Raw genomic sequence first — 12,791 nt, 5'->3', positions numbered from 1 at the left:
AAGTACTTACTAAGGGTTAGATGTCTGCTTCTAGGAGATACATTAGTTGACTGACCCTCAAATCAGTATAATATAGGGCAAGAAGACAATCTGTTGAATAGCTCAGCTTTTCTTTTTCATTTAACAAACACATTTTATCACATATGAAAACAAAGAAAATGCAAAAGAGAACATATGGGGTAGTGTCCCAGTTATTTTATTTATTTATTTATTTATTTATTTATTTATTTATTTATTTATTTATTTATTTATTTTTGTCAGTTTGAAACAAGATATAGTCATTTGGGCCTATGAAATGAGAAGATGCATCCACACAAATTGCCTGGAGGCAATCTGTTGGGAATTTTCTTGTTTCAAGGTTGATGTGGGAAGGCCTAGACCTCTGTGGGTAGTTACACTTCTTGCCAGGTCATCATAAATTGCAGAGTAATGCAGGCTGACCAAGCCATTAAGAACATTCAAGTATGTGGTGAAACTTCATTGCATCTGCTTCAGTTCTTTCATCCTTGTTCCTGCCTTAGCTTCCCTCAATGGATTGTGACCTGGGATATTTAAGATATGTGAGCCAAATAAACCCTTTACCTCAATGAGCTTTTGATCATGGGCTTTTATCATAGCAACAACAACAACAAAAAATGAGTTTAAGATTTTTAGTGTGTACAAAGATTTTGTGAATTTTTCTGGTAAAACTAGAGCATACATCTCTTGATTCTAGCAGATAGGGCACCAATGACAGATCCAATAAATGAACCAGACAGGTCTATTTTATTGAACTAAGAAGGTTATTGTGATATTGTGATTACTTACAGGATCATAGTGTTATGGAAGTGGGCTCATTCAGAGATTTACCTCTCTGATCATTAATAAATTTCAAGAAAGCAAAGGTTTTTATTCACATACTGATACCAGATATATACCTGAGACTTGGGGTTCCCAAAGGCAGCCCCAGGACACCTCAATCAGGGGATTTTAAAGGCAGAGTACCTAACATTACACTCTATCTTCGGGCAAACAGAAGGTCATCTGGTACCCAGCACGCTTTAATTTACAGAAACATGCAATGAAGGTTTGTTAAATTTCTGCAATTTAGGCAATTACAAAAAAGAACTCTTAGCAGGCTTTAACATTTCAAGTCCAATATCATATTATAGTTTGATTTCTGTCCAAAGGAAAAGTGAGAGCCATAGCATTTTAAGTGTAGGAAATCCACATTAAGATCCATATCAGAATAATGACAGATGGCCCCTAAGTTAGAGACTTCTATCCTAAGATTACAGCAATTGTTTCACTGCGTCTATTCATTTTTGCTTCCAAAAGAGCTGTGGTCTTTACAGAAGAGTTCCTAATATCTTTCTTTGAGAACTCATAGGGTACCAACAATCTTTGATCTCAGCTTGTCATTTCATAACTCACATGCACACACTGATATGCATGGAGGCTTCCTTGGGCTGTGAGGAACTGGTCCTGATAAATTGTTGTTTGAAGATCCACTGATCAAATTCTGTGCATGTCACATTCTGCATTTATTTTCCTTCAGGGTCCTAAAAAGAGGCAATTGTTGAGTGCTTTTATATGAACATATTCTTGTGCAGTATGAGGGGATGTAGGAAACCCTTTATGGGAAAGTGTGAGTTCATGAGGACCTATCTCTTCCAAATTCTTTTCACTTCAGACCCTTGGTCATTGATGCTGAATTTTTAGAGCATAGGAGTAATTAATAACATCTAAGAAAGCACTTCTGCATGTTCATTTCAAATACCAATTTATTAAGGAGAGATACGGTAAACCCCAAGGTTTCTCTTCTCCCACACATGAGAACCAGATGTTCTGCATCTCTATGTTCCAGCCCCATCTCTTTCTTGCTCTGTGCTCCTAGTTCTCTCTTTAGTGCTCTGTCTTTCATAAAACCTTCTTCTAGATATTAGTCTGCTTTGAATGTGAATATACAGTGAGCTGAGGGAAAGAACAAGGGCTCAGCTGTTCTCTCTGCAAAGACCCACATCAGTGTCCCTGTCCTAGGCCAAGTAAATGAAGACCACACACCTGTATTCCTCCAGGTTCAGTTTCTCATGCTACTCAGATGACACTCACAGCCTTCTTCTTGTTGTACATTCCTTTTTGCCCGGCACCAAGAATGGATGAGGAAAATGATAAAAAAAAAACCATCATGTAGAATGACAGTCTAATCAGAATATACAGGAGCCCATGATTATCTGATGGAACATATGAATGCAATAAATAAGATGACAATCATAAGATCCCTGTAATAGATTCCCTAACGTTTATTGGTAGATGGATAACTAATATATTATTAATCTTTAGGACAAGATTCTTGATGAAGAACCTACTATTCTCATTCTGCTAAATGCACATGGTATTAAACTGACTCCTATGGCTTTGCTTTGGATCCCTATATTAATGCATCTCTCAAACCTCAGCAGGAAAGTTATATTTGCAATATATGGTTATCAATACAGGTACCTACAATAGCCAAATGCAGTGTAACATGAATCTTAAATAATCTTATTAATAAAAACAAACCTGGAGCCAGGTATTGGGGCGAACGCTGGAAGATCAGAGAAGCAGAACAAGCCACAGCTTCCTCATCTCGCCGTTCCTCAGCTGATCCTGTTTCCTCAGCCTGGAAGCTTCTGAGTCCTCATCCAAATGGATCTCCGCTGAACTGCTGCTCAAAGCCTACAAGCTTAACCAGCTCTAGTTCCTGGTCCTAATGCATTATATACCTTTCTGCTTTCTGCCATCACTTCCTGGGATTAAAAGCTCTTTCTTGTTAACACTCCTGCGTGTTTCCAGTGTGGCCTTGAACTCACAGAGATCCAGTCACATCTCTGCCTCCAGAATGCTAGGATTAAAGGTATGTGTTCCACCATTTTCTGGCCCCTGTATCTAGTGGCTATTCCGTTCTCCGACCCCAGATGAGTTTATTAGTGTGCACAATATTTTGGGGAACACAAATTCACCACACTGCAGAGCATAAAAGACTGTGGAACACTTGGCTCTATATATGACATTTACATGACATCTAAGTCTACAAAGTCTCAGTCTTAGTTGTGGAATTGATGGATCAAAGGTTTATGATAATTAAAAAGAAATAGTATCTACTGGGCACAAGAAGGAAGTTGCATAGATGAATTCAAATGTAGCTGTGACAGCATGCACAAGAACAGTACATGTGCAAGCTAGATCAAATCCTAGCATACATTGAGGCCATGGTAATAAAGTCCTGCCATTAATCAAGGGGGTATAAGCAAATGATAGCTGTTGGGAGAGTCAGTTTCAAGAGAGTTGTGACAAGTAATTTGACCATGCTCCAGTGAGAGGCCACACATTCTCAAATATATGTCCATCACAAATTGAACTTCTTGGACAAAAGAGATAACACTTGGTTTGGGTAGCACCAGGAGGATTTGAGTAAGGGGGTGTATATGATTAAAGCCCATTGGTTGAAATTCTCAAAAAACTAATGCAAATCAAGTATTAAGAAATATTGATCTAGATGGTAAATATCCTATGACTATGTGTTCTGCATTTTCTAAAATGTAATTCTAAGAATTAATATAACATGTAATATATATGGTATTAATGGTAGTAAGGAGGAACATTCCAGAATAACCTGGGCTCTGTTTCTGCCTACACTACAAATGCCATCTAGTTTAGCTGTGTGTTCCTATGGCTTCATTGTATAAAATCCAGGATAGGCTGTCTTTCATCTTCCATGAAGCACTGTGCAGAAGGAAAGTATTGATGCAATGCCATTGTCATTTTGCAAAATTCCTTGACTGATAGACTCTAATAACTTGAAACATCAATTTGTATCTCTTATACTTTACTTATAAGTAATTCTATTTCATGTGACTTGTGCATAAGTTTTCAATCTCATCACCCCTATGCCACTGACAGAAAAATGGCAGGACACATTGTAAAGGTCCTGTGTTAAGTGTCTTAATCTGAGATTCATATCAGTGTTCATTGAATGTCCTGTGGAACTAATATATCTACAACACCACTGAACCAACATTAACTTCTCCCAAAGGAAAAAAGTGAAGTCAAGGCCATTCCATCACAGATATTGTTTCTAAAGTTAGTAATGTTCCCCTTGCTTCCTACCTTTATCAGGCCAGATCATCCCTCTCCTGAACTAATAGAGAGGAATTATCACTTCACTGTTATTTAGAAGAGAGTCAATTTTCCCCTTCTCTTCACTTGCAGGGGACTCAGGTGAAGACATAAAGGATTGAGAGTCCCCATGGATCCCATTATGCCAGTGAATAATTTCTGATTTTGCTGAGTTTGAGAGTCAGAGAAGAGAAGTGACTAGACAAACTTTACAGAGCTGTGAGATAGCTGACACAGCACATGGCACCAAGAGGTTTACCTACACTTTTACATAAAAAAGAATAATTTACTCACTAGTTTTGGATTCTGGTTCTCTGCAGGAAGAACAATTTCTGGATGAGTTTACTATGTAATGCAAAGAGGAGAGGGGGGGGTTGTCAATGATGCTGTCTGTCTTCCTCTTATGGAAAGTCCTTTCAGGTTGGTCAGTGACCAGCACCCACTTTACCCTTAGTTCTGAGTGTCAGTGTTATAGGAGGCCTTCATATGGTTTGCTTAGAGGATCACACTCTGTCCTTGGATTTCAAGTTGTGATGAGACAATAGGAATACTGTGGAGAAATCTATGTGATTGAGATATCAGGAGGGCTGCTCCATCTCTGCTCTACCCAACTGATCCCAATCTCATCCATTATGAGTCTTTCCTGACCACTTTCTATATCTGTATGTACATACGATGTCCTGGTGTGTCTGGTCAAGCAGGGTCAGGACTGTTTGGGATGCTCCTGGTCTATTATTATGTAATATGATATTCTTACTCAAACTTCATCTGTTTTTATTAAAAAAAATTTAATTTATATAAAATTATATCCCTTCACTCTCCCTTGCAACTTTCCAGCACATCCCAAATATCCTTACTCCAAGTTTCCATATTACCTACCACTCTTAAGTTGTTATTCTCTTTTTCTTTGATTATTATTTTTGTATGTGTCATAGTGTTTATATATTGATATATTGTAATGTTTATATATATATATCACTGAGTATTGCATTTTAATACAAAACACACATACACACACATATATATATGAATATACACATATGTACATATATACATATATATGAACTACAGGAAAGTGTCTCTGGACACAGTAGGGCAGACACATATATGAACTCCACAAGAGGTTGTGACTGCATTCCCATGGTCAGTGCATGCTCAAGTTAGAGAAAATCCTAGCATGGGGACTGGAGGTGACATGAAGTCCCACCCCTAGCCAAGGTATAGACAACTGATAACTATTCAGAGGAGTGTCAGTGTTAGGAGTGTTGTTACTAGTAAATTGACTATGACCCAGCAGAATGCACAGATCCAATGATATATATTTGCATTGTGCCATTGGCAGAAACCTACAGGACCCTATGTGTAAATCACATGTTCAGATTCTCCATCTGAGATTGACACCAGTGCTCAGCTAAGCTGCTTTGCAACTTCTACTTCTACAACACCTTGAACTAGACATTGAATTCTCTTGTAGGGAAAAAGGGAAGTCAAGGCTATTCTGTCAGAAGTAGTATTTTTATATAAAATCCTCCCTTTTCAACACTTGTTTCCTTCTTCAGTCCCCATCACCTCCTCTCCAGGAAGAACAGAGCTAGAATGAGCACTTCAATGATCCTGAGAAGGGAGAAAATTTACTCTCCTTTTCACTCACCAAGGTCTCAGGTACAGAAATTAGAGATGAATAGTCATTAAATTTCCCATGCTGCTCTAAATAACATCTAATGTTGAAGAGTTCAAGAATCAGAGAGGGGAGATGATGATGACAAGAATACAGAGTCAAGATGGGAGTTGAATTAGAAATAAACTAAAGAGCTTTTGGTCCCTAATTTTCCACAATAGGAGGGAAATCACTTACTCACCATTTGTGGAGTCTACTTCTGTGCATGAAGTGCAATTTCGTGTTGAGTTAACTAGAGAAGGGGACAGGAGAGGGAGAAAGTTCATCAGAGGCTGTCTGCCTTCCCCTTAAGGAAAGTTTTTTAAATTTGGACAGTGACCACCACCCACTCCACCTCTTAGTGCTGAGCCTGTAGAGTTATAGGATGACTTTTAGTGGTTTGCTTCTAGGTGTTGGCTCTCTCTTTGGATTTCAAGTTTTGATGATTCATAGGACTGCTGTGGGAAGATCTATGTGAGCAAGAGTTCAAGAAGGCTGCTCCATCCTTGGTCTGCCCAAACTGATATGAACCTCATCCCTAATGTGTCTGTCCTGACATATTATAATATCTACCTCTATTTATAGATATCCCAGTATGGATACATATAAGTCGTATAAGAAGTGTACAGGAGGCTGTCTGTCTGTTATTTTGTAATTTGCTACAAAGTCCCAAATTCCATGTTTTTTACAAAAGATTTCAATTGAAATGTAATTCTTTGCCTTCCCCTCCCTTTCCTCTCTCCAGTCCCTCCCAGCAACCCTTCCTCCAAGCTTTCTCATATCCTCACAACACTCTTAAATTGATAGCCTGTTTTCCCCTGAAAATTATTGTTAGATATATGTCTAAAGCTATGTATATTCACTTATATATATATACACATGACATATATACACACACATATATATGCATACATGTACACATATACACATCACATATGTATACACACATATATAAATGTAACACACACACAAATATATGTTTAATCCCACACACGTGACTTTAGAACTCACAGCAGTCCTTTGTAGCTCCCAATGCTACTTTCTCTCTATCATCTATTGGAGGATTCTGAGACATGGCTTCAGTATTTCATTAGTCACACAGTATGAGATATATATGAAGTTTTCTTACCTGTGACAGGAAGGTACAAGGGGTCACTTGGGGTTGACCACAAATGGGAAGACTTCCTGAAAGACCCATAGCATCTGTAGTACCCTGCCTGGACCAAAGGACCAAGATGGAAGTTGGCCTGAATGTCCTATTGTGGTTCTGCACTGAAGGCAGCCCATGTTCCTTGGGTACCCCTTCCCTGGATAGATGGAACATGTCAAACTGAAGGTCAGAGACACAGGACAAGGTCATGTTCTCTCCTGACATCACCACAGGGCCCATCAATGATGACAGAGAAGGTTTCTTGTATAACCCTGGAAGAAAAGAGGAAGATGGAGTTAGTTACCAGTGTTCATTCACTCCTGAGTGTTTCCCCTACCAGCTTCTATTTTTTGTTTTCTCTCTGCCTCTTACCATCTCCTCCTCTCTATTTCTCCTCTCCTCTCTTTCTCTCATTCTCTCTATTTTTATGTTACCATCTTTAGTCTATGACCTCACTCTGGAGTCAAATATTTTATGCCAACTTTTGCTTATTGACATTTTCTGCCTCTATTTGCATTGGTTCATTCCATCTGTCTTTTAAAGTTTGTTTTCATGAGCATAATTAATTTTTCTAGCAATAACCTTCATTATGAAATATTCATTTGCATGCAAAATATATTTTTGTGCTTGTTTTGAAAATATTTCTTAATTTTTGAAATTGAGCTATATAATTTAATGTATTTATATCATTTAATGTTTTTAAAAATTGTTGTTACATATATTTATAGATGTATACTATTAACCATATTAATGTTATTATTCTTTCTTGCCCCTCGACTTCCACTAATCACACTCATTTTTCTAATTGGTCTTCTCTATACTTTCATTTTTTTTCAATTATTTTACAAGTAAATGGGTTCAATTAGAGTTACTTATGATTTTGTTTTAATTAGCATACCAAGTAACAGTCTTCATTATATTATCCTCATACAGCTCCTTTTGTTCATTTTCTTCTCTCTTCCCTCTTTGTACAGCATTGCTGATCTCTTTACTCCCCTCATTTCTTCCTCCATGTCATACGTCTGTCATTTCTTTCCCATCCCTCTCTATGAAAATTTTTTTCCTCCCATCGTCACTTGCTAATTTCATGACCTTTAACTTTGCCATCCTATGTATAATAAAAATCTAGAATCTAATGTCATTCTCTTTTTCATTCTTGTATCTGTTTACATATTTGTGTTAATTAATGTCTCTTTTCAAAGTACATAATACTCCATAAATATCTATATTTATCTTGAACAAAGGCCATGGTGATCTTTCCTCTCTTGTTCCTCTTAGTGTGTGTACTGCTCAAGTGTGATCTATCATGTGCTTTCCAAGCACTTAGTTCAGAATTTGTTTTTTGCTTTTACCTTTTAAGACTTCTACCAAGAGAGCAAGACATACCATGTGTCTGATAAGCTCTGTCTTGACATATTTAACATGTGCTATAATTTTTTCATCTCTACTATCAAATTTTCCATGCAGGCTTCTGTCTTTGTGTAGATTTTTCTCTTGCCACATGTTCCATGTTTACTAGTTTCAGCCCTACCTGGGCTCCACCTGTGTGAAGGCTTAAAGACTCATTAAGTACCAGTCCAACTAAGTATTTGGACTCAGGTCTCTCTTGCTCTTTTGGTAGACTTCTTATAGATGTAAAAGTCAATAATTTTCTGGATGTCAATAGAAAGACTTCATTCCCTTTGGTTCATATTATGCTCACCTAATTGTCATTTTCTGTTTATATCTACTTATGATTCCTTTGCACCTCCCTGTATCTGTGCTTTATGTTATAAGCAAGAGTCTGTTCTTGTGTATTTCATTTCATTGTCTATGTCAGTAAGACACTTAACAAGGTTGCCTTTATATAAATTATTTACACTCCTTTTTCTGGTGACCTCCCATAGTTTTTAGTGTATAGAATATTTTTCTGTTCACAAAGAGAATGATGAGCAGGTAACATTTTCTTACCTGTGATCTTTACGTCAATGGGGTCACTGGATTCAGACCACTCATATGGGGAGTGATTGTAAGAACCATAGCATGTGTATGTCTTAGCATCATCAGGTGTCACAGGACCTATTGAGATGTTGGCTTGGGAACCCCCATGATAATGTTCTGCAGAAAGCTCGAAAGAGCCTTTGATTGTTCCAGTTTTATGTGAAGTCAAAATGAAGGTTTCAAACATAATCTCTGATCGACACTCCAGTGTCACCGTCTCTCCTAAATCCACCAGGGGAGGTTGTAAGGCCACGAGGAAAGGCTTTCTGTAGACTCCTAAGAATAAAAAAAATTGTATGAACCTGATCAAAATCTCTGTGTCCTTGAAGACCCTTGGTCCCCCTCAATTGGTCTGTTTTCCCTGTTAGTACTCCAGTGAATTTGTTTTTGTCTGCTTCCACTCTAGACACAACCACCTCCATCTTTGTGTCCATTTCCCACTTTTTTGAGTCTAGGATTAGAACAATATCTTCCCACTGGCTTGTTATGATAATGTGTCTTTTTAATACTACTTCCATAGGTCCTATCATCTTTTTCTAAGATAGGAAAGTGCAGGAAACATGGCAAGCTTCACACCAGGCTGCTTTATGTGTCTTTTTATGCAACTTTGGATTAAGTATAATCCTTGGTAGGACAAAGGAATTAGTATTGAACATAGTTATGAGGGAATGACTTCTAGCTCTCACTGTGGTTCAAACCCCTATAAGGCATTCCTCGTCCAGGATCATGAACATTGTTTACTCTAACACGTTGATGAATTAGCATCCTGGTTTTACTGCTCTCAGAGCATCCCTTTCCTCCATCTTAATTTGCCCTTGACATGAGAACATATATTATTTTCCAGTTGCTATCTTAACAAATTACAACAAATTTGATTCTTAAACAGAATACAATTATTGTGCAGATCAGAATTCTGAAAAGCTCAAATGGCATAAATCAGGTTTCTTCAGGGATAATAACAACTGAAATCCCTAGGAAAGTATTTGTTTTTACCTTCTAGCTTCTAGAGCCTCATGCATTCCTTGGCACCCGGACACTTCATCCATGTTTAGAGTTAGTGACAGGGTGTCTCCTTCATGATAATTTCTTTGGCCCACAACTGAATTTTTCCTTATTTTGTTACACCAACCCTTGAAGATCTACCACCTGAAATAATTCAGGATATTCTTGCATCCTGATATCAACTGTTAAAAATCTGAGTTCCATCTTCCAGCCCAATTTTCCTTGACTTATTTAACAAAAAGGAAGCCTTAGGTACTAAAAAAATATATGACCTTGTATATTTTATTATGCCCAGAACATTATATATTTTTCTGTGTTTAATATTCCTTTATAAGTCCAAACTTCTTAGTAACATTGTTTCTGAAAATTCCCGGGTTGGGAGGTTTGGGGAAATGAAAGGCATTCAAAACACCATCTCGAACCTGAAATTATTATCTTCAGAGTGTCACTGTTGGCTGAAATTTTAGTAGGGTAATGACCATTGAAACCATAGCATCTGTATGTCCCTGCATGTTCTAATGTCACAGGTCCAAAGACAAATTTCTTCTGGAATGGTCTTCCCTGGATGTGAGGGATAGGATGACCGAGTTCTTTGTACAACTTGAATGTGTAATAATCACTAGGAGAGTCACATTGAAGTTCCACATGCCGTCCCAAAGGAACAATATGGCTTGGCCAGGCTGAGAGTGAAGGCTTGTCATGATATCCTGCAGAGGGGTGCACAGAGAAAATATTTAATGTTGCTCCTTCATCCCTGAGAGCTAAGTCTCCAATTTTTCTCTTCTTTGATGTACTTTGTATAACACTTTTCTCTGATTTCATACATCCCTTCTTCAATGTAATAGGCTGAGATGTTCAGGAGATTCAGAAAGTAAACAAACTTTCTATGTCATGGAAAGGTGAAACATTCAAGAGTCATCAGTGGCCATTCCTAATTCTATGGAAAGATTGAGACCCTGGACCAGCTGAGCTCTGAGTGCTAATGTCTAAGACCTGTTGGTCTGCCTGCAAGTTGTGCACTGAACTCCAGGGTTTTGGCTTCATGAAAATCACTCATATTGGGGTGTGCTTTAAGTAAGGTTTGAGTCACCCTTGATTCTATGAGTAACCCATAATCCACATTGCTATCAGTAACACAGTAAACCCATAGATTCAAAGAGTTATGCTTTGCTGCAATCACTGCTCTGCCATGGATTTCTCCCATGAGTTGAGTAGATTTGTATGTGTTGTACACAGAGGGCCATTTTGAAGTGATAAGTGTGAGAGACTGTGGTTTTTAGAATATGTATGGTCCCTATAGACTCTTCTGTTTAATTGTATGTCACATAGGGAATATTACTAGTAGGAGATAGGGCCTCATTGGAGTAGGTGTGGCCTTGGTGGAGGAAGTGTGTCATTTTGGAGGCACGTTTTGTGGACTCTTATGTTCAAGCTATTAACAGTGTGAAACACAGTCTTAGTCTGGTGCTAGTGGATCAAAATGAAGAAATCTCTGCTCCTTCTCAAGCATCATCATCATGACTGCCTACACACTGCTAGGTTTTCTACCATGATTTTAATGGACTAAAACTCTAAACTGTACGTTAAGCCCAATCAGATCTTTCCCTTTATAAGAATTTCCATGGTCATGGTGTCTCTTCACATCAATAGAAACCCTAAGACAAAAGACTGCACGTGTTATCCAACATACCATATATATGATATATCTTTCATGTTAAGATATTCTAACTGAGGATTTTGAATTTGGAATCATGAAGTAAATTTCATCATGAAAACATTATAATTAAAAAAATTACACCAGAAGTGTAGAAGGAAAGGTTAGTGTGATTGAGATGATAGATCACAATTGATGCCACAAAGGGAGCAGAAAAAGACAGTTCTAGATTCACCAACTCTAGAAATCTAACAATATTGAGATGAGAATTATATCATGAATATTCCAAAACTCATGGATGATGGAGAGATAGCAGCCAGGACCACATAATTGAGAAGATCTAGAACAATGATGAGGAATGAGTCTTTTGAATCACTTTGCCTGTGATGTACTTTTGTAAAAATTTGTATTCACAGAGTTTATACAGGCTCATGTTCTACACTCAGGTGATAAGCTAGAGGCTGATAGATATTTCCTTCTTCATTTCAAGACTCCTTATGTGAAGTATTGGGAGTCTAGTATAGCTCAGCAACTTGTTTATTTGTATTTAGAATGGATTTGGACTCATAATGGTCAGCCCATGAATCTTGTTCATTTATCTGTATCCACCTTGTGGATATTCCTGAGGAATGAGACAACAGCTAGTCTCAGTATTCTCAACTATGTAGACTCCAAGGTATACTACCAGTCAGGTCTGGTAGACATCTTGCAACACTGGCTACCCAGTAGTCATCGTAGACCCTAGCCAGGGACTATTCTTCATTGCAGAGTGTTTTGAGGTCCCTTAAAGCAGTAGGAAGTACATCTAGGAACAGCGTCTGATCTCAAAATATATGAAGGATCCCAGCTGAAATACAGAAGCTGACACCAAAGTCAGCCAATCCAGGGTTAAAACAAGTTGACCTGACTACTATCACCAGTTATACTAAATAGTAAAGGTCTATTTACCAACAGTGAACTCCATTATATGGCAGAGGAGTTTATTATTATTAGTGCACAGTCATCCAAGTGTAAGAGCATAAGAATTAAAATCAGAGACGTAAAACATTACAGAGAACAATGGTGAGGCTCAAGAAGTAAACACAAAAAAGAGAAACCTATAAACCCCATGATGAATAATTCCCAGAGTGTGTTTTAATTAAGTTACAAGTCTAAGAAACCACCAACAAAACCTGGGCAGATATCTGTTGCTCATGGACAGGTCAGAATAA

At 37.8% G+C, this 12,791-nt stretch overlaps 1 pseudogene; it reads right to left on the bottom strand.

Annotated features, from left to right (window-relative positions):
• Window positions 1–997: 997 nt before the first annotated feature.
• LOC102916195 (killer cell immunoglobulin-like receptor 3DL1) lies at window positions 998–10,748 on the bottom strand (annotated as a pseudogene).
• Window positions 10,749–12,791: the final 2,043 nt, after the last annotated feature.

This window comes from Peromyscus maniculatus, chromosome 1 (assembly GCF_049852395.1).
Source record: "Peromyscus maniculatus bairdii isolate BWxNUB_F1_BW_parent chromosome 1, HU_Pman_BW_mat_3.1, whole genome shotgun sequence".
Lineage (NCBI taxonomy): Eukaryota > Metazoa > Chordata > Mammalia > Rodentia > Cricetidae > Peromyscus > Peromyscus maniculatus.
The sequence above is the reverse complement of the archived record's forward strand: the minus strand, read 5'-3'. Positions and strand labels throughout refer to the sequence as shown.